This window comes from Balaenoptera musculus, chromosome X (assembly GCF_009873245.2).
Source record: "Balaenoptera musculus isolate JJ_BM4_2016_0621 chromosome X, mBalMus1.pri.v3, whole genome shotgun sequence".
Lineage (NCBI taxonomy): Eukaryota > Metazoa > Chordata > Mammalia > Artiodactyla > Balaenopteridae > Balaenoptera > Balaenoptera musculus.
In genome coordinates, this window is record NC_045806.1 from 124,520,032 (window position 1) to 124,544,047 (window position 24,016).

Here is a 24,016-nt window from a genome sequence, read left to right on the forward strand (position 1 = left end):
AATAGGACTGTTCATCTATTTCATCTTGGGTGAGTTTTGGAAGTTTGTAGTATTTAAGGACTCATTGCTTTTTTGATCTTTACAGTAATTCTGTGACATAGGCAAGACGGATAGTCTTAAATCACTGCTCAGAACAGTTCCTGTTACATAGTAGAAGCTTTGTTAATTTTGGTAGGATGAATTTGTTAAATGAACTCCATTTTACAAATGTGGAAACTAAGGTTCAGACTGGTGAAAGCACTTGTTGAAAATTATTTAGCTCATAAGTCACAATGTTAGGACTCAAACCCAAAAATAAAAAATAGCTTTTGAAGAAGAAAGAAAAAATGAGGAGGGAGCTAATTCAGCATCTATTTTGTGCCAGACATTGCTGGATACTTTTATTTGACTTGTCTCATTTAAATTCTGACAGCAATCCTGTGATATAGGTGTTGCTATCTCCATTTTAAAGGCAATGGAAATAAGGCTCTGCATTAGTCAGGGTCCTAACAGGAAATATGGCGCACTTCAGTCAGGATAGTTTGAGAAGCGTTTACTAAAGCGACTATTTACAAGACATAGGCAGGGTGTAGGGAAGCCATAAGGGCTAGCGAAATACCCTATGGCTAGTATAGTGGGGCTGTTACTCCACCCCTATCACCCAGGCCCAAAGAAATGAAGGAAAGGAGAGTCTAGAAAGAGTGTCTGGAAGGAGAGACCTCTAGAGCAGGTAGCCTTCAGATGAGCGGTGGTATTTGGTCAAGGGACATAGTTAACTCCCCACAGGGTGACTTCAGAGGCAGGAAGCTAGGAGGAAACTACACTCTTCTCCCAATCTTTGATCAATGGCCAGAGTTCCTTTCTGACCAAATCCAACCAGAAGCCAGGGACCAGTCAAGCCTGTTGATATAATCCATACCAGTTTCCTGGGGAGGAAAGCAGGGCAGAGAGTGAATCCAGAGGACAAAGATGTTAAGTAACTTGTCCAGGGTCACACGGCAACCTGGTAAGAGGCAGATTTAGGATTCAAATTCCAGAGCTCTGGTTCTTGACACTGCGCTTGTCCATCTTCCCCAGGGGACTGACTTTCAGGACCAAAGTGGCAGAAAGGGCCTGTGATTAGTCCCCCAGTATGTATATTTTCTCATTTTATTTCTCTTTGCCCTGTAATGTAAATACAGATACTTCGGTATTATAAAGCACCATTAGGGTACCAGAGAGAGGTTAGAAAGAGAACGCTAGGAGGTGGAAGGAGTTTTGCCTGAGTGAGGAACCAAGAAAGGCGATGGAAGTTAAGGGAAAGACTCTAAGAACTGGGCTATGAGCAGGCCAGAAGCAAGCAAATTAGGCTACAGATATTAAGTGAGTGCTTGCTATGCTAACTACAGAAGGTGACAGAGGCTAAAATGTTCTAAAAAGAATCAAGGTTGAGCAGAGTTCCCTGTGCTATACAGTAGGTCCTTGTTGGTTATCTATTTTAAATATAGCAATAGATACATGTATATGTATAACTGAATCACTTTGCTATACACCTGAAACTAACACAATGTTGTTAATCAACCATACTCCAATATAAATAAAAATTAAAAAATAATGTTTTTAATTTTAAAAAAAGAATCAAGGTTGAATAAAAAGGAAAGAAACCCCTTGAGGAGCTTATGTCATGCTAGGGGCTAGAGGTGAGAGGATTTGTATATTCTGACTCTGGAATTCAGCTGATAAGCTGTGGACCCAGGCTAAGATGGCTGCCTGGAGCAGCCTCAGGGTTCCTTGCTAAGAGCCTAACCTGCTGGTGGGTAAAATAGGTAAGAAAATAAGTTGCTGAGAAGGGTGGCCTCCATGACTTAGCTGGCACCTGCACTATGCTTAGATGTATATAACCTGTACCTTAAAACCCCTCACATTGGGCAAGGCAGGCCAACATGCAACCAGCAGGGACTGAGGTAAGGCCGTGGGCTCTGAGAGAGAGAGAGGAATGAGAGCCTCTCTTTAAAACTGAGTGTTTGACCTCCCTGCTTCCTTACTGTGATCTCTGTAATGACAGCCTCAGGCAGTGATACACAGTCTGGTCTCCTCCTCTCAGCTACTGTTGGGTCAGTCTCTCCATCCATGGTTTTCTGAGGGGCTCTGGTAGCCTGGGAACTGGTTTGAGCAAGACCACCTTGACCACCAACCCTTGCAGTATCTGGCTCAGTAGTTCTCAACCTTGGCTGAACATTAGAGTCACAGCAGGTGGAGGGGGAGAGGGGGCACGGACATCTTCAGAGTCATATGACCAGCACAATTATACAGGGCCCCATGCTCAGAAGGGGGCTCCATGCTGGGGGTTTAATGCCTTGCGGTTGCCATTTGAAATTCTTAATAATTTTATTTTTGAATCTGTGTTTTGTAAGTAAAGTCCAGTGGGACAGTAGAGAATGTACTGGGGGCTTAGAAGCTCAATTCACATATGGTTCCACCCCCCATTACCTCCCCATATCTTCAAGATGGGTTCTTGACTGCCACTCCCTTCGTTCCAGGTGCCCGAGTCTCCCTTACCCTTCCGCACCCGCATCCATGTCCATCCATCTCCAGCGGGAGCCTCGATGTGGGGAGGGTCAAGTCAGGTGCATGCACCCTGCAGCCCCTCAAGGTGGGGCATGGCAGTGACCATCCTTGCACTTGGTTCACAGCACCAAGCACCTTCAGTGGGGGTGAATCTCTTGCCCATCCCTGATCCAGGTACCTAGTGCATCCTTGTGAGGAGGTGGTAATGCCCTTGAGAGGTGCCTATATGCTGTCGGATGGGGTGGCAGACATCTGCCTCGGGAAGGGAGATGCCCGGGTCAACTTCCCTGCCCTCTGATAAGGCACAGCATGTCAGGCCAGCAGCTAGAAGAAGGATGAAACCAAACAGTTGTCAGGCCCGAGCACACACATGTGACACAAGTCATGGGGTAGGGTTCCCAGGTGCCTGTAAGGGTCTACACTTGCCTCATGAGTGCCTTCCCATGCCCTAGAGAGTGTCCTTTGGGCCTACTCCACATCTAGGTGACCCTCTCTTCCTCCTTATAACTAACTTTCTTGAGTCTGGCTTTGTGTTCATCTCTTCTGGCCAGCTCAAGGCACCTTCCAGGGCTGGGGCATGCAATACAAATTGTGCAATTTTGGTGATTCTGCATATGAATTAAATGCTCTGGTATTTTTATTTAAAACTGGTATTGTACAATGTAAAGATGAATGGTAAGATACATGTTAATAATTGAAATTTTTAGTTTTTCTTGACTTAGAATAGTATTGAGTAGCAAATAGAAAATACCATGACAAGTTGAATGAAAGGCTGCAGAAGAAAGGAAAAATCTGTACGTTGTAGTACCTTAGTGACACTTTTACCCCGCTTTTTGAACAAGGAGCCCCACGTTTGCATTTTGCACTGGGCCCCACAAATGATGTATTTGGTCTTGCCTGGGTGTATATTTAAAACATATGGATGCATCCAACTTAATTGATACTGGATAGGGCTCCAGGCATCTGTATTTTTAAAGGTACCTCAGAGAGTCTGTCATAGAAAGAAATTACAAATCAGCAAGGAGGGAAAGCTAGAATAAACTCTGTGGTACTAGATTAGAATCAGAGATATCCATATAAAAACGTAAGCTTATCTATATCCGTATATAAATATATACATGTAAAGGTAAGTAGGTGCAGGCATTAATATTTATATGTGTGTATACATGGATTATTTTACATGCCTGTGTTCCCTCGCTCTCTCTACTGGCAGGGCCTAAAAGCAGCAACATTCAAATAGAATTGAGCTTACCTAGAACCACATCTTGTTTTCTAAATACCATTCTCAAAAAAAAGAACTAGGTCTAGTAATAATTTTGGAGGGCAAGATATTTGCATAGCTTCAAATTGTCACCCCCAAAATATTTATTAATTGCTCTGGTGGTTTCAACATGTGTCCACAAACTCTTTGATACTCCTCCCTACAGGTGGTGGAGATTAATTCCCTTCCATTGAGTGTGGGCTGGACTTAGTAATTCAGTTCTAATAAAGTATGGAAAGGGACAGATAGTAGTTTTACTATTTACTATTTATATTTTCTAGTTAATATATAAGTAAGTTGAAAGTGAAAGCAGAAAAAGATATGCTATGCAAATATTATTCAAAGGAAAGTGGGAATGGCTATATTACTATCAGATAAAGTGGACTTCAGAGCAAAGAAAATTACTCCCTTGCTCTTTTTCCCGCCTTCCCTGGTTTTAACTGAGATTTTCTGTGATTCCATTTCATCTCCTCTCTTAGAATATCAATTATACTTCTTTAAACATTTTTAGTGGTTGCCCTAGAGTTTGCAATATACATTTTTAACTGAGTTCATCTTCAAATAACACTTTAAATGTAGTGCAGGTACCTTATAACAGAGTATTATTAAATCTTCCTTTCCATCTCTTGTGACATTGTTGTAATTTACTTCACTTATTCATATGCTATAATCAATCAGTATATTGTTACTATTTTTACTTTAAACAGTTATCTTTAAACCAATTAAGAATCAGAAAAATAAAAGATTTTACCGTACCTTCATTTATTCCTTCTCTGACACTCTTCCTTTCTTTATGAAGATCCAAGTTTCTGACCTCTATCATCATTTTCCTTCCCCCTGAAGAACTTCTTTTAACATTTTGTGCAGGACAAGTCTTCTTTTATTTCCCTCCATTTTTGTTTTTTCTGAGAAAGACTTCGTTTCATTTCTATAGGATAATTTTGCCAGATATAGGATCTGGATTGGTGTTTTTATTCTTTCAACACTTTAAATATTTCATTCCACTCTCTTCTTGTTTGCATGGTTTCTGACAAGAAGTCTGATATAATTCTTATGCTTGTTCCCTTGTAAGGTGTTCCCCCCACTCCGTCTTCCTTAAAGATGTTGCCTTTGTATGTGGGTTTCTAACGTTGGCTAGAGGGAGGCTGGAGTGGGAGGAATGCCGTTCCCCAGTTAGGATAAGGTGTGGCAAAGTCTTTTTCCTTGTAGAGTTATGGAGAAGGCTCTAGGCATATTTCACAATGATTCTTCTTTCCCTCCCCCTGCCAGATTCACAAGAGGATCTTATTCACATCTTTATTGTGAGAATTTGGTGGATTTCCTGAAATTTGGGGGCTGCCCCTGTGCCTTCAGTCCTCAGAAGTTTCTCACTCTTACAGTAGTCCACATTCTTCCTCCAGCAATTTGTCAAAATTACCAGTTTTGGTGTTCCTACCAGTTTATGATTCCAGAGCCTTCTTTTCCGGGTAAGTAAATTACAGCTGTATCTCTCTGGATGTTCCTAAATCTTTAGATTTTGGGGTGGTGGTTTGCCCTGCAACCCCGGTTCTCTGATGGGTCCAAGAAAAGTCATTGATTTTTTTGGTTGCCCAGTATTCTTGAAAGGATGGGAGTGGTCACTTCCAAGTTCTTATCAGAAGACTATTTCAAAATGTATATGAAAAGGCACAGGTCCTAGAATGGCTAAACAATTTTGAAAAAGAAGAAGGAAGTGGAAGGAATCAGTCTACCTGGTTTCAAGACATTATATGGTTACATTAATCAAGACAGTGGGGTTTGGCAGAGGGATAAACACACACATCAGTGGAACAGGATAGAGAACCCAGAAATAAACCCACACAAATAGGTTCAACTGATTTTTGACAAAGTTGCAAAAACAAGTCAATGGAGGAAGGATAGCCTTTTTAACAAATGGTATGGGAGCAACTGAACATCCATAGGCAAAAAAAAAGAACCTTAACCTAAACTTCACACCTTATGCAGACACTATCCAAAAATGGATCATGTAAGTTTGCAAAATGTAAATTATAAATCTTTCAGAAAACAGACATAGGAGAAAATCTTTTGGATCTAGGGCCAGGCAAAGAGTTCTTAGACTTGACACCAAAAGCATGATCCATATAAAGAAAAAAAAATGGTAAATTGGAACTCACCAAAGTTAAGCACTTTTGCTCTGTGAAAGACCCTGTTAAAGAGGATGAAAATACAAGCTACAGACTGGGACAGAATATCAGTAAGCCACATATTCGACAAAGAATAAAGAACTCTCAAAACTAAAGAGAATAAAGAACAATCCAATTAGAAAATAAGCAAAAAATGGCAACGGGCATTTTACTGAAGAAGATATGTAGATGACAGATAGACACTTGAAAAGATGTTTAACATCACTAGCCATTACAGAAATGCAAATTAATACCATTATTTGATATCACTATATGTCTATTCAAACAGCTAAAATTAAAATAGCGATAATACCAAATGCTGGTGAGGATATGAAGAAACTAGATCTCTTATACATTGCTGGTGGGAAAGTAAAAATAATACAGCCACTCTGGAAAATAGTTTAGTGGTTTCTTACAAGACTAAGCATAAACTTACCATACAACTCAGCAGTCGCACTCCTGGGCATGTATCCCAGAGAAATGAAAACTTCCATCCATACAAAAACCTGTCCATGAATGTTCATAGCAGAGCTATTTGCAATAATGAAAAGATAAAAATAACCCAAATGTCCCTCAATATGTGAGTGGTTAAACAAACTATGGTACATCCATTCCATGGAATACTACTGAGCAATAAAAAGAGTAAACTTCAGACACACACAACAACTTGGATGGATATCATGGGCATTATGCTGAGTAGAAAAAGTCAGTCTCAAAAGGTCACATACTGATTGATTACATTTATATAATATTCTCTAAAATGATAAAATTTAAAAACTGGAGAACAGATCGGTGGTGTCCAGGGGTTAGGTAGGTTGGGAGGAGGGTTGTGACTATAAAGAGGTAGCATGAGGAAGATCTTTGTGGTAATAGAATTGTTCTGTTTCTGATTGTAGAAATTGTTCTGATTGTAGTGGTATTTACAAGAATATACACATGTAACATTGAGGGAAACTGGGTAAAGGGTACACAGAACTTCTCTGTATCACCTTTTCAACTTCATGTGAATCTACAACTATATCAACATAATCGTTTTTTAAAATAGTAGCTTTACAGTGGAGAAAACTGGAAGAAATCTCCTTAACCAAGTCATCAAGGCTGACATCACCAGTATGTCATATTGATACCATGTACTTCCTGATACTATGTGATGAGAAAGGTACTTCACTTCTGTGCTATCCTTTCCCAAGATACATAATCCCAATTTAATCATGAGAAAACATCAGACAAACCCGAACTGGGGGACATTCTACAAAGTACGTGGCGATCTTTAAAATTGTGAAGGTCGTGAAACACAAGGAAACATTGAGAAATTGCCATAAATTGGAGGCAACTAGGAAGATAGGATGACTAAATGCAGCATAATATTCTGGATTCAATCCTGGAACAGAAAAAGGACATTAGTGGAAAGATTTGTGAGGCACATTATACAAAATAACTGCTCAGTGCTCTTCAAGATCATGAAAGATGTGGAAGGACTGATAAACTGTCATACATTGGAGGAAACTAAAGAGATATGACAACTAAATGCAACATGGTATCCTGAATTTGATCCTGGAACAGAAAGTGGACATTACTGGAGAAACTAGTGAAATCCAAATAAAATCTATAGTTTAGTTAATAGTATTGTACCTAGGTTAATTTCTTAGTTTTGATAACTGCACTATGGTTATGTAAAATTTTGACGTGAGAAATGCTAAATGAAATGTGTGTGGCAGCTGTCTGTGCTGTTTTTACAACTTTTCTGTAATTTTAAAATTATTTCAAGATAAACTTAAAAACTAACACCCCCCCTCCCCCCCAGAGATTCTAACGTGTAGTCAGGGCTGAGAACCACTGCTATCTCATCCATTAGGTCCTGCCTCATGGGTTTCCACTGTGTTCTACTCTCCTCCATCAAAATTGCCCTGCTCTGGAGGGATTTGTTCTCAACTGGCTGCTGGTCTAAATAGAATGAGGGAAAAATATTTCTACCACTATCCCAGTGGGAAACTCATTTCAAAGTTACTAGTATGGGTACTATCCTATCTGCTCTAGCCAGGTGCCATTGTATAGTAAGAATTTCCACCTCAGAGATTCATTCCTTTGTGTAACGCATCATTACATCATCATTTTTCAAGCAGCACTTATGGATACTGGGACGTAAATTCAATAAGAATTACGAGTCATGTGAATTGGTATATCAGGGCATTTTCTACAACACCACAAAACACTGGGCATCTGTGGAGGAGAGAGCTAAATTTGTCTAGAGTTCCCCACCATCCATTTTAACTCTCTGAACAGAGAAGGCCAGTCCTTGGTGGGAGGCAGGAGGCTGGCACTGTGGGTAGTTAGAGCCAGGTGATTCAAGACAGCGCTCAGAGCATGATTCTCAGGTCTTAAGAGAACTGCCTAAGGTAGAGAGATGGTCAACATCTTGGATAGCGAACTCCTGTTGCTATGACAGCGTCCAGGAGCACACTTGTCTCTGATATCAGAGTCTGGGGTTTATTCAGTTGGCTCCGCCCTCTCCTGGAGTGCTCTGTTTCTTAAAAGGGCCCTGCCCTTTATTTTGCTAGGATTAGTCATTATGGGTTGGTGAATTGCCCTTTCCCCGCCTCCACCCCAGCTTTTCATCTGCACCCTGGAAGGGAGGGCTTGTGTCTTTGGGCCTGCTGAGAGTCCTCCAAGAGAGCTGAGCTGAGAGAAAATTAAGAACAGCTGGGGGTAGACACAATGACATCATGTGCCTCTAGCATAAAAAGCAGCTCACAAACTCTGATTCAAGGAGAGAAAAATAATGGGAACTGGAGAAAGGGGCTGAGACTTGGGAACTATGCAAAGGCTGATTACTGGGGAAGACGAGAGAGATTAAGCTGGGAGCACAAGAGCTAGCTGAGCTATTGGAACTCTTAGTAAGGACCTATTAATCTAGTATTTAGCACTTGGAGTCTATAGATTTAGCAGCTAAAACTAAATGGGAACAGTTTGGTGAAAGCTGTGAAAATGCCCTGAGGTAGTCTATAGCTAGGAGTAAGATTAATAAAGGAAATGGTTAGAAACTGAGCTTTATTGCAGAGTAAGCTGCAAATTGGACTCCTTGCATATAGACTTTCCTCTTTTCTCAATTATTCTATAGGAGGTTGCATGGTTTACACATAAAAGTAAATTTATTGGTGTGCATGTATCTTTTCAAATTAGTGTTTTTGTTTTGTTCGAATAAATACCCAGGAGTGGAATTGCTGAGTCATATGGTAACTCTATTTTTAGTTTTTTTGAGAGACTTCCATACTGTTTTCCACAGTGGCTGCACCAATTTACAGTCCCACCAACAATGTACGAGGGCTCCTTTTTCTCCATATCCTTGCCAACATTTGTTATTTGTGTTCTTTTTGATAATAGCCATTCTGACAGGTGTGAGGTGATATCTCATCATGGTTTTGAGTTGCATTTCCCTGATGATTAACGATGTTGAGCATCTTTTTATGTGCCTGTTGGCCATCTGTATATAGCAGTATTATTTACAATAGCCAGGACATGGAAGCAACCTAAGTGTCCATCAACAGATGAATGGATAAAGAAGATGTGGCACATATATACAATGGAATATTACTCAGCCGTAAAAAGAGTAGAATTTTGCCATTTGCAACAACATGGATGGACTTGGAGGGTATTATGGTAAGTGAAATAAGTTAGAGAAAGACAGATAACTGTATGGTCTCTCTTATATGTGGAATCTAAAAAATACAACAAACTAGTGAATATAACAAAAATGAAGCAGAGTCACAGATATAGAGAGCAAACTAGTAGTTACCAGTGGGGAGGGGAGACAGGCAATGGATGGGGGAATGAGAGGTACAAACTAGGTGTAAGATGGGCTCAAGGATGTATTGTACACCACGGGCAATATAGCCAATATTTTGTAATAACTGTAAATGGAAAGTAACCTGTAAAATTGTATAAAAAGTAAAAAAAATTCTTTTAAATAGCTTCACAACTGATTATTATTGTGTTTCTAATTCTCATATTTACATGATTCAAACATTTCCAAACACAGGTTTAAGGGCACAAGGTGGGTGTGGAGTGTTGGATCAATAGTTTGGAATAAAAAGAACTGTTTTTTGGTTGTCTTTTTACAAAAGTAAATTTATGTACTTTTTTTTTTTCTAAAGCAGTAGATTCCTCTACATAAAATACTGATGTTTCTTTGGAATGGTATATCCGTATGAAACTGAATGATAGACTTGTACAGTTTGAAGGGACCTTAGAGATGATGTAGTTCAACCCTAATTTTACAAATGAAGAAATTGAAGCCTAGAGAGTTAAGTGATGTGTCCAAGATCACACAGCTATTATGTGACAGAATTGTGGTTGGAGCTTAGGTCTACTAATTCCCAGGAAAGTGCTGTTTTCACCCCACTTTTTTAACTTAGTGTAGCCATGCCCAAAGAGAGTCCAAACTTCTGTCAGTGGTTATCATAGGTGAAAAGCAGAGCCCCTCAGATGAATTCTGCCTCTACTGAATTTTCTCAGAAACCTTAATGTATTAAGCATGATGTGGAAAAGATTGTTTCTTTGGATGGGTGAATAAACCCCTGGAAGGATGAATGTATAACCTAAACCTAACAGAATGAGAGTGGAGTCACTAACATTAATCTGAGAAATCTGATTGAAACTTATAACAAAGGTGGTCTGCCCAATCAAAAAAAAAACCGCTGTGGTAACCTTAGGAGTTACTGGGCATTGATCCTCTTAAGTAACATAACTATTCCAAAAGAAAGACAACAAACTTAACAGACCTTACCAGACAAAGCAAACTTAATAAACTAGTCAAAACAATAATTGAAAACAAACTAGTGTATCATTGAAGAGCCAAGGGAGCGTATTGGTAACATGAAGCAAAAATAAACAGTTACAAAGAAGAATCATCTAGAAATATCAGCTATGAAAAATATGAGTTGAAATAAAGAACCTGATGGTGGGGGGGAGGTTAATAACAAGATGGGTACAAATGAAGAATACATTAATGAACTAAAATAATAATTGAAAAATACGAAAAAAATAACCCTTCAGAAACACGGAAGATGTAGAAGATGGAAAGAGAAGTGTCACGTCAGTTTAATAAGAACCCAAGAATGAGAGAAAAAAGAGCTGGAGAGGAGTTAAGCATTTGAAGAAATAAAGACCAAGAATTCCCCAGTCTTAGTGGAATATGGATGACTTCAGTTTGAAAAGATTCAGAGTTTGCTAAACAGGATATATAAGGTAAACCTATATCTAGATATATACTAGTAAATTTTTTTAAATATCAAAGACAGAGAGAAGGGACTTCCCTGGTGGTGCAGTGGTTGAGAATCCGCCTGCCAGTGCAGGGGACATGGGTTCAATCCCTCATCTAGGAAGATCCCACATGCTGCAGAGCAACTAAGCCCGAGCACCACAACTACTGAGCCTGCACTCTAGAGCCCACGAGCCACAACTACTGAGCCCACGTACCACAACTACTGAAGCCTGTGCGCCTAGAGCCCGTGCTCCGCAACAAGAGAAGCCACCACAATAAGCCCACGCACTGCAACTAGAGAAAGCCCACGCACAGCAACAAAGACCCAACACTGCCAAAAATAAATAAATAAGTAAATTTATTAAAAAAAAAAAGACAAAGAGAAGACTTCCTAGCAAGAAAAAGCAGATCATCTACAAAGGAACAAAATCATACTGATGTCTCAGTACTCAAAATACAAGAAGACAGGGGAGTGTTAATTTTCAAAGTATTGTGGGGAAGGAACTTGGAACCTAGAATATTATACCCAGCTAAATATTATTTAAATGTAAGAATGAAATATTGTCAGGCATTCAGGGCCTCAGAAAGTTTACCCCACAAAGACTCTCTTTGAAATAAGTCCAATAAGACAGTACCTATAATAAATATAAATGGGCAGACTCCCCCAGAACCCTCTCACAAAGTTCCCTTTAATTTCTCAGATCCATCAACACTCCTCTTACTTTGGTCACATCTCCAGGATTGAGTTTATTTGGAGGGAGCCAGTGTCTGAGGTTTGTGGGCTATTTTGTGGGATCCTCAAGTGGCTCATTTCTGCTTTTGTTACAGTCTTTTCTTCCCTGTTAAGCTTGCAAATTACCGAGGACACAACATTATTCATTTCTGTATTTCCAGTAGTACTTGTCACAGGGCTCTGTATATGGTAGGTATTCATTAAATGTCTATGCCAGGAAGGAAGGGAGAAGAGAGGGAGGGAGAGAATTTTGAGGCTGGAACATGAAGCTAGGGTTGTTTCTATTCAAGAGAATAGCTGTTCTGTCCCATTTTTGTGACATCCTAATGTGTGTCAATATATTGCACTGCTGTGGACCATGTTTCCCGTGTTAAGTCTGACTGTGAAAGACTCAAAGATAATTGAGCATTATTCATTTCACTAACAAAATATTAAAGGCAACCTGCTTACTTTGACTCCACTTGAATTGACCATTTACTTGGTTTTCCATGGCCCTCAAAACTCCCTCTGAGTCATTAACGATGGAGAGTGATATACTCGCACGCCAGTAAACATTCCCAAGTCAGGAATAAGAAGGGAAAATAACCCACAAAGCTTTGTTTGGTCTGGAATCTGTCAGTGCATCTCCACAGAGCTGGTGGAGATCTCTCTTCCTCCCTCTTCAGGGAGGCAGTTCTTTTTGCTCATCTGTGACTGTATGACGAGTGCCCACTGAGGCCATATGGGTAATGCACACCTGTCGGCATCCAAACCCTAAGAACTCAGCATTGACTCAGATACCTTTAACTTTCAGGGAAGAGTTGGGTGAGTGTTTTTCACACTTTTCTTTCCCTTGGCATTACTTGCTGGTGTTTGGAGGCAGGCAGAGCAAGAGATACCAGGGCTGAGAGGGGCATCAGAGTTATTCCTTTATTCCTTCAATAGGCAAATATCATCTTTCCCACCTACCTAAAAAGCATTTGCATATGTTTGCTTGTGAACTGTTTTTCAAGCTCTCCATAGTTAACAAACCCCAAAGAAAGGGATCTGGACAGACAGAAAATGACAGTAGCAGGCCCCCAAAACACATATATGACACATGCACATCTTGGAGGCCAACATTGTCATTGGCAGCAAATGTCAGCAGAGTTCCTCCCCACCATCCTCTGCTCTGTGCTTTCTTACCCCGATTCAGTTCTTGGTCATGTTGAGTTGAGGTTGTTAGCAGAAACTTGGCACCTGGAATTAATCGGGTTATTGCTCAGATACTTGGAATTCTTACTAAAAATTCTAGAAAATCATGTAACATTTGGGCATTATGTGGATTTAATTCAGTAAATAGTCATGGAGCACCTGCTCAGTTCAGGCTCAGGCTTGAGCAGTGCCCAGGTACACTTATCAGTGTGAAGGAGGTGCCAGGGGAGGAGTGCAAATGAACTGGACATTCAAAGCAGGGATAGAATATGTCCTGGTGGAACAAAAGGAAAGACTTCCTGAGAAGGTGGCTTTGGGGACTGGCCTTAAAGAACAGATAGAATTTCTACAGGCAGAGGCATTCCAGGAGGCAAGAACAGCTTGAGTAAAAGTAACAAGGTGAGAATCATAGGATCCATTTAGGACTTGTAGTAGTCTCCATGTATTGAGTCATTACTTTGTGCCAAGCATAACGTTAAGTGCTTTGCATGCATTCTCTTGTTTAATTGCCACTCACAGCAATCACATTAGTTACAGACAGTATCATCCCTACTGTACAAATCAGGAGACTTAGGCTCACAGCAATTAAGTAACTTGGTCACCAGCTAAGAGATGGCAGAACAGGAATTCAGACCAGGTCTGTTGGGCTCCAAAGCCTAAGTTCTTTTTTCCTTTCCTCCCTCCCTCTCTCCTTTCCTTCCTTCCTTCCTTCCTTTTTCAAGTTTTACTGAGATATAATTGGTATATAACATTGTATTGATTTAAGGTGTACAACATGGTGATTCAATATATGCATATACTGCAAAATGATTACCAGAATAAGTTTAGTTAACATCCATCACTTCACCACTAAGCTCTATGCCTCAGAAATAAACATGTGACTGGAGAGAAAGGTTAGGGCCATGCTATGGAGAGCTTTAGATGTTAAATGAAGGATCCTGAACTTAAGATGGCAGATTGTAAAATTAAAGGGAAAGGGATTTTTCGGTAACAAGAAATGAATGGTCAGTAAGGGATCAACAGATAAGAGACCAATGAACAGCTTCAAAACCTCACTTCTTTCCTCATTTGTTCTTTCCCTTCCCGGGAGGGGAATGGGCTAAGTAAGAAAGGAACCTCTCTGTTCCTCTTAGGGCTCTTGTGTAGAATTTCCTTTTTTTTTAATTTTTATTTTTGGTCCTTTTCGTTCTGCCCCAATTTTTGCCACTGCATATAGTCTTACCGCTGAGAAAGGAGGGTCAGAATTTGAACTTCTTTGTCTAACTGGAAAATTGGATTGCTTAAATTTCATTTTTTTTTTTTTTTTGGCTGCACCACATGGCTTGTGGGATCTTAGTTCCCCGACCAGGGATCAAACCTGGGCCCTTGGCAGTGAAAGCGTGGAGTCCTAACCACTGGACCACCAAGGAATTCCTTGGAGTGCTTAAATTTCAGTTCCAATTGTGTTACATTGGATAACTGAAGCCCCTCTTATCTTTTTAAAATTAATTCTTAAGATTAGTTTGGGTGTTTTATGTAATTTATCCTCAGTCATAAAAAGAGGATTCATTAATTGCCCATGGATATAATCTTCCTTTTCACTCTCATCCAGAAACTAGAAGGGCCTCCTGCCCTCACTTGGTTATTAGTTACCTCTTTTACCCACCTTGCTTTGGGATCCTAAAGGAGCAAGGTCTTGAGGTCTTTAGACCTTGCAAGCTGCAGTCCAATTCTTGACCTTCCACATGAAAGATAACCTGAGGAACCCTTAATGAATTTGGTGCTGGTTCAGGCAGAAACTTAAAAAAATATTTTATTTTGAAATAACTTTAGACTTCCAAAAACTTCCAAAAATAGTACATAGAGTTCACTTCATCCAGCTTCACCAAATGTTAACACCTTATATAATCATAGTAAAACTTCAAAACCAGGAAATTAACATTAATAAAATATTATTAACTAACTTACAGACCTTATTCAAATTTCACCAGTCCTTTTTCTGTTTGGGGATCTAATCCATGATCCCACTCTAATCTGGGAAGAGTTCCTCAGTCTTTCTTTGTCTTTCATGCCCTTGACACTTTTGAAAAGTACTCATCAGTTATTTCATAGATTGCTCTTCAATTTGGATTTGTCTGATGTTATCTTATGATTATATTGAGTTTATGCTTTTCTGGCCAGAATACCACAGAAGTATGGGTGCCCTTCTCAGTGCATTGTATCTGGAGGTTCATGATATCTATGGTATTGGTGATATTAACTTTGATCATTTGGTTAAGGGGGTGTCTGCCTGGTTTCTCCACCCTAAAGTTACTGTTTTTCCCTTTGTAACTAATAAGAATCTTGTGGAGAGATACCTTGAGACTATGCAGATATCCTATTTATCATTATGCATTTGCCCACTAATTTTTGCATCTCTCCTCTTTCTTAAACACTATGAGTTCACACTGATATCTCTAATTCCAACCTAACAGCACAGGGCTCATCCTAACCTCTCTCCTTCCCTTATTTTTTTTAAAATTTTTATTGGAGTATAGTTGCTTTACAATGTTGTGTTAGTTTCTGCTGTACAGCAAAGTGAGTCAGTTATACGTATACATATATCCCCTCTTTTTTAGATTCTTTTCCCATATAGGTCACCACAGAGTACTGAGTAGAGTTCCCTGTGCTATACAGTAGGTTCTCATTAGTTATCTATTTTATACATAGTAGTGTATATATATCAATCCCAATCTCCCAATTCATCCCACCCCGCCCTTCCCCCTTGGTATCCATACGTTTGTTCTCTACATCTGTGTCTCTATTTCTACTTTGCAAATAAGTTCATCTGTACCACTTTTCTAGATTCCAGATATAAGCCATATTATACAATATTTATTTTTCTCTTTCTGAGTTACTTCACTCTGTATGACAGTCTCTAGGTCCATCCACGTCTCTGCAAATGGCACTAGTTTGTTCCTTTTTATGGCTGAGTAGTATTCCATTGTATATATGTACCACATCTTCTTTATGCATTCCTCTGTCAATGGACATTTAGGTTGCTTCCATGACCTGGCTATTGTAAATAGTGCTGCAATGAACATTGGGGTACATGGATCTTTGTGAATTATGGTTTTCTCTGGGTATATGCCCAGGAGTGGGATTGCTGGGTCATATGGTAGTTCTATTTTTAGTTTTTTGAGGAACCTCCATACTGTTCTCCATAGTGACTGCACCAATTTACATTCCCACTGACAGTGTAGGAGGGTTCTCTTTTCTCCACATCCTCTCGAGCATTTATTGTTTGTAGATTTTTTGATGATAGCCATTCTGACCGGTGTGAGGTGATACCTCATTGTAGTTTTGATTTGCATTCCTCTAATAATTAGTGATGTTGAACATCTTTTCATGTGTTTGTTGGCCATCTGTATGTCTTCTTTGGAGAAATGTCTATTTAGGTCATCCACCCATTTTTTCATTGGGTTATTTATAGTACAAAGCTACAGTAATCAAGACAGTATGGTACTGGCACAAAAACAGAAATACAGATCAATGGAACAGGATAGAAAGCCCAGAGATAAACTCACACACCTATGGTCACCTAACCTATGACAGAGGAGGCAAGAATATACAGTGGAGAAGAGACAGTCTCTTCAGTAAGTGGTGCTGGGAACACTGGACAGCTACGTGTAAAAGAATGAAATTAGAACACTCCCTAACACCATACACAAAAATAAACTCAAAATGGATTAAAGACCTAAATGTAAGACCGGACACTATAAAACTCTTAGAGGAAAACATAGGCAGAACACTCTATGACATAAATCACAGCAGGATCCTTTTTGACCCATCTCCTAGAGTAATGAAAATAAGAATAAAAATAAACAAACGGGACCTAATTAAACCTAAAAGCTTTTGCACAGCAAAGGAAACCATAAACAAAATGAAAAGACAACCCTCAGAATGGGAGAAAATATTTGCAAACGAAGCAACCGACAAGGGATTAATCTCCAAAATATACAAACAGCTCATGCAGCTCAATATCCTTCCCTTATTTTTTAACTCCTCCCTCCAGCAGTGAGAAAGCTGACACTCATTATCTAAAATACATTCACATATTTGATCAACCCTAATATATAGTGTTCTCACCTCCCTGATTTTCACCCTGTTCCTGCCTACCCCCCATAGGTAAGCAAGCTCATTCACTTCTGGTTTACCATTTCTGTATTTCTTTTTGTGCAAATGAGCAGATACCTATAAATTTTCTTATATCCCATACTTTCCTACATGAAGGATAACATACTATAGAAACTCTTTTACAATTTGCTTTTCCTCACTTATTCTGGAAATCACTCATTTTCAGTTCATAGAAATCCTTCTTATTCTTTTATTACAGCTGCATTGGAACTCCACTGTGTGGACATAGCATAGCTTATTCAATCATTCTTCTATGTATGGGCATTAGGGTTTTTTCAACATTTTGAAATAACAAACAATGCTGCAATAAAAAACCTGGTATGTATGTATTTTTGTATTGTCAGAGGTGTAGCTTCATGGATAATTCTTAGAAGTAGGATTGCTGGGTCAAAAGGTAGATGCATGTTAGTTTTGTTTGTTAGCTATTGGCAAATTCTCCTCCATGAGAATTGTACCAATGCGCATTCCCATCAGCAATGGTTGAAAGTGCCTGTTTCTCTGCAGTCTCACAAATAAAATTGTTCTCATACTTTTAAATTTTCATCAATCTGATAGGTGAGAAATGGTACCTTGGTGTTGTTTTAATTTGCATTTCTCTAATTTTGAGTGAGTTGAAACATCTTTTCATATGTTAAGGGATATATATTTGTGAATTATCTATTCATGCCACACCCCCTTTTACTGCCAGGTTTTTGGTCCTTTGTCCCTCAGTTGTTGAATATTTTTCGTATTTTAGGAAACCAGCCTTTTGTGATATATGCTACAAATATTTTCTCCCAGTTTATCAATTTTCCTTTTAATTCATTTTTAGTGCTTTCTGTTGTGCAAAGATTATTTGCTTTTATGCAGTCCAATTTGTCAGTCTTTTGTTTTCACTGGATTTTTAGTCATAGTTATAAAGCCTTTCCCTGCATCATAGATAAAGAGGAATTTACACATGTTTTCTTCTAGTACTTGTATGGTTTCATTTTTTACATTTAGATTCCCCCCCCCCCCTTTTTTTTAGTTTATTCTCATGTATGGTGTGAGGTATGGATCTTATTTTATAGTTTTCCAATTGTCCCTGCACCGTTTATTTAAAAAGTGACTTGAAATGCCATCTTCATCACTGAGATTGATGATTTGGGATGCCAGTTTTAAACTAAATTTCCATATATGCTTGAGTCTATTTCTCAATATCTCTTAAATAAGTTGATGTTTATACCCAGCCTCTCTCATTGCCTGGCATGTAGCAAGTGTCCTGCAACTAGGAATTTCCATAAGAAGGAGAATATGTAAGAACTGGAAAGCCAGAATATAGGGAAGGGACAGTCATTGTTAAATCTGATAGTCTGATGGTGGGAGCTTCAATACCATGCAGTTCAGGGCTTAATCCAGAATCTCTCTAGTCAGGAGACTGGGCCAGAAGCAGATGGTACTTTGGAGACTTTTGGGAAATTGAGGAAAGCTCACTTTTGGTATGCTTGGCCTGAGATTCCTGTAGTCTGCCCAACTACTGTTGTTGGTTGGCTTTCTTTTCCTTTAAAAACACCGTCTTTTGGTACACTGGGATCAGTAAATCCTACAAATGGACCACTATGGGAGGATATTCAGTTCTGTATTTATTGTCTTTGGGAAAACTCATGATGCAGTAACTGCAAAGACATATACTAGTCACTCCATTACCAAAACTCCCACCTCCACAACACCATGTGTATCTCATGTTTTTTATTTTCTATATTTATGATGCTTTGATATTGTGGACCCTTGTGGACCCAGGGTAGGACTGTCCCTACCAGAATTAGCTAATCTGGGATAAACAACTTACCTACAGCACATCTTTGATATGCAAACCAACTAATCTTGAGTCCATACCCCATCCTCCTCCTTTTCTCAGGCTTCCACAGTCCAGGACACTATCTCTATGCCCTAAATCATCCCAGAGCCAGGCGCCAGACAACTAAGGACCACCCCTATAGCCCAGAGCCTGCCAAAATTACTCAAACTATCCAATCCTAAAGCTGCCCTTCTTGCTTGACCTGTTTCTCCCATCCATCTCTTGGAAAACCACAGTAAAGGTTTTTGCCCATACTTTCCCCTCACTTCTTTTGCCTGCTGGCTGACCTTGGTGGTTCCCTGTGTGGCCCTGTGTGGTGTGCCATGTCCCCTTCTTGGGAACTGTGAGTAACAAACTATCTTTTCAACGGCAGTTGTCTCCTGATCTGTTGGCCTAGCTATACCTGAATAATAATAAAACCTACATTTTAAAACACCATAAGAATGTAATCAACCAAACCCAGAGTGTGGGGAATTTTACAGAACAAATTGCTTAAATTTTTACTAATATAATTAGTTTAAAATATATTTTGTTATTGTTGCAATTTTGCATTCTTTGGTTACTAGTGAGACTGAATTTCCCATACTTGTTTAGTAGTTCTGGTTCTTCCTGTGAAGAAGTAAATTGTCTCTTCTTGTCCTTTGACCATTTTATTCAGAATGTGTTTTAAAGCAAACTGGATCAAAATGATTCACAGATTTAAACGTAAAATATTAAACTTTTAGAGGAAAAGAATGTACAGATCTGGGATTTGGTGAAAAATTCTGAGACTTGATACCAAAACCATGATCCATAAAAGGAAATATTTATAAATTGTAACCCATCAAAATTAAACTTAAAAAGTTAAAACAAAACAAAATTTAAAACTTTTGCTCTGTGAAAAACAATGCTAAGAAAACAAAAGACAAGGTACAGACTGGGAGAAAATATTTGCAAACTACATATCCAACAGAGGACTAGAATCTAGGATATATAAAGACCTCTCAGAACTCAACAGGAATAAAACAAATAATCCAATTAGAAAATGGGCAAAATATATGAAGAGACATTTCACTGAAGAGGATCCACAGATGGCAGATAAGCACATGAAAATACATTAAACATCGTTAGGTGTCAGGGAATGCAAATTAAAACCATAATGAGATAACACACTCTTACCATTTGCTCATGCCAGGTTCCTATTATATTATATTATGTTATATTACATTATATTTTATCATATCATATTATATATTCGCTCATAAAAAAAACCATAATGAGATATCACTACCTACCTATTAGTATGGCTATAATAAAAAATAGTGATAACACCAAATACTGATGAGGATATAGAGAAACTAGAATTCTCATACATTGCTTGTGGGAATGTAAAATGATAGTCACTCTAGAAAAAAAGTATGACAATTTCTTATAAAACTAAATATGTAAGTACTATATAACCTGGCAATTGTACTTGGGTATTTATCCCAGATAAATGAAAACTCATGCTCATGTAAAAATGTGTATGCAGATATTCATAGTAGCTTTATTTGTAATAACCCCAAACTGGAAACAACCCAAATGCCCTTCAGTGGGTGATGAATAAACAAACCATGGTACATCCATACCATGGGATACTACTCAGCAATAAAAAAAATGACTTACTGATATACACAAAATCCTTGATTGATACTGAGGACTTGATGGTTAGTGAAGAAACCCAAGCTCAGAAGGTCAATACTGTATGATTCCAATTGTGTAAGCTTCTTGAAATGACAGAATATACAGATGGAGGATAGATTAGTGGTTGCCAAGGGACAGGGTCAGGGATGAGGGGTATAAAGGAGTAGCATCAATGAGTACCTCTGTGGTGAGGCAACGATCTTTTATCTTAATTATGATTATGATTGCATGAGTCTGCACATGTGATTAAATTGCATAGAACCTCTCACACATGTGAGCACATATGAAAAGTGGTAACAACTGAATAGCTCTGTGGTCTAGTTAACTGTATTTTACTACAATCATACAAGGTGTCACTACTGAGGAAAACTGGGGGAAACAGTCAGTGGACTCCAAGAACTATATTGCAGCCTCCTGCAAGTCTATAATTATTTCAAAGAAAAGTTTAAAAAGCCACGCTAGATTTTTAATTGGAATAGCATTGAATTACACATTAATCTGGGGGGGTCACTGACACCTTTACAATATTAAGTATTCCCATGTTCACTTATTCATTGCCTTTAAAAAATGTTTAAGTCATTTATCACTTTTATCAACCAAAATAGGACAAGGGAGTTTAATGTTAGCTTATTTCAAGTTTAGGGCAAACAAAGTTACTTTATTTTTAAACATTTTACTCCAAATATTCTGCATGACATAAGAGTTTCTGGCTTTTTACGATCTTGAGAAAGAAAAATGGAGCAGGAGGAATCAGGCTTCCTGACTTCAGACTATACTACAAAGCTACAGTCATCAAAACAGTGTGGTACTGGCACAAAAACAGAAATATAGATCAATGGAACAGCATAGAAAGCCCAGAAATAAACTCACACACCTATGGTCAATTAATCTATGACAAAGGAGGCAAGAATATACAATGGAGAAAAGATGGTCTCTTCAGTAAGTGGTGCTGGGAAAACTGAACAGCTACATGTAAAAAAATGAAATTAGAACAGTCTTAAACACCATGCACAAAAGTAAACTCAAAATGGATTAAAGACCTAAATGTAAGATCGAATACTGTACAACTCTTAGAGGAAAACATAGGCAGGACACTCTTTGACATAAATCACAGCAAAATCTTTTTTGATCTGTCCCCTAGAGTATCGGAAATAAAACAAAAATAAACAAATGGGACCTAATTAAGCTCAAAAGCTTTTGCACAGCAAAGGAAACCATAAACAAAATGAAAAGACAGCCCATAGAATTATTTGCAAATGATGTGACCAACAAGGGATTAATCTCCGAAATTTACAAACAGCTCATGCGGCTCAATATCAGAAGAACAAACAACCCAATCAAAAAACTTGGCAGAAGACCTAAATAGACATTTCTCCAAAAAAGACATACAGATGGCCAACAGGCGCATGGAAAAAATGCTCAACATCTCTAATTATTAGAGAAATGCAAATCTAAACTACAATGAGGTATCACCTCACACTGGTCAGAATGACCATCATTAAAAAGTCTACAAATAACAAATGCTGGAGAGGGTGTGGAGAAAAGGGAACCCTCCTGCACTGTTGGTGGGAATGTAAATTGGTGCAGCCACTATGGAGAACAGTGTGTGGAGATTCCTTAAAAAACTAAAGATAGAGCTACCATATGATCCTGCAATCCCACTCCTGGGTATATATCTGGAGAAAAGCATAATTTGAAAAGATACATGTACCCCTATGTTCATTGCAGCACTGTTTACAATAGCCAAGACATGGAAGCAACCTAAATGTCCATCGACAGATGAATGGATAAAGAAGATGTGGTACATGTATACAATGGACTATTACTCAGCCATTAAGAAGAAGGAAATAATGCCATTTGCAGCAACATGGGTGGATCTGGAGATTATCATACTAAGTGAAGTAAGTCAGACCGAGAAAGGCAAATATCATATGGTATCACTTATATGTGGAATCTTAAAAAAAATGATACAAATGAACTTAGTTACAAAACAGAAACAGACTCACTGACTTAGAGAATGAACTTATGGTTACCAGGCGGGGAGGGGTTCGGGGGAAGGATAGATTGGGAGTTTGGAATTGACAGGTACACACTGCTATATTTAAAATAGATAACCAACAAGAACCTACTGTATAGCACAGGAAACTCTGCTCAATATTCTGTAATAACCTAAATGGGAAAAGAATTTGAAAAAGAATAGATACATGTATATGTATAACTGAATCACTTTGCAGTACACCTGAAACTAACACAGCATTGTAAATCAACTATACTCCAATATAAAATAAAAATTTTAAATAAATAAATAAATAGAAGGAAAAAAGTTACTGGCTTTTTAGATATTCCTCTTTATAGTAATTTTTAGAGTGTGCACTCCAGATTACTACATATATCTCTAACTTTTCACAGTCTAAGTAAAGATAATATTATAATACTTTATATAAAATATAGAAACCTTCCAACATTAGAGGTCAATTTAGCCCTTCTCTGTCCTTTATTCTGTAGTTGTCATATGTATTACATCTGCATATAGAGCCTATGAGACAACATCATCATTTTTGCTTTAAATAGTCATATGTATTTTAAGAAATTAAGAGGAACACAAATAGCTTTCAGTATTTAGCAAGATATTTGCCACTTCCATTTTTTAAAGGAGTAACTCATTTCCATTTGGTTAATTTCCCTTCAGTCTGATAAAGAACTTCCTTTTGTCAAGAGGTCAAGTAGTATCTAGGCAGCTGCTCAGTTGGCTTGTCACACTTACATAGATTCAGCTGGTAAAGAGACAACAAGTCCAAATGGATTCAGTTTATTACTTAGGCAACAAGAGCAAGATCAGTATGGCACTAGTACCCCATATCTCTAGTCCCACAGGATGATACTGAACCAGAGGGGCCAGGTGACAGGTGGCATGAACAATGGATTGCTCTGCCATTGAGGAGTCAACTTTAAACAACAGTAGATATTTTTATAGCATGCAGCTAGCTGTACCCTAAGGAGGGGGTGGGACATGGTGGAAAGTCCTGTGGTCAACTGACATTAGGGAGATGGATGAGAACAGCCCTGTGATAGATCCTCACCAGGCTGCTTATTTCCTTTGCTCCAGGAGGAATTGCAGAGTGTTCTTCCAAGACCCAGGTTAGATTGTGGTCACGCCTTGACTAAGTGGTCCATATAGAGCCAAAAGCGTCACTGGGGCACCATGTTGTGGAGCTGTTCTCCTACACCTTTAGTACTTCTTGTAGTGCAGGTCTGCTGGCAAAGATTT

General features: G+C 38.7%; 1 long non-coding RNA gene across 8 annotated transcripts in view; it reads left to right on the forward strand.

Moving 5' to 3' along the window:
* The window catches only part of LOC118888526, a 130,800-nt gene that overhangs the window by 87,754 nt on the left and 19,030 nt on the right, over positions 1 to 24,016 (forward strand). For all 8 annotated transcript variants that reach the window (XR_005018316.1, XR_005018313.1, XR_005018317.1 and 5 more), the window contains one exon: positions 5,057 to 5,253. This is a non-coding gene — a long non-coding RNA (uncharacterized LOC118888526). The remainder of the gene's footprint in view (positions 1 to 5,056; positions 5,254 to 24,016) is intronic.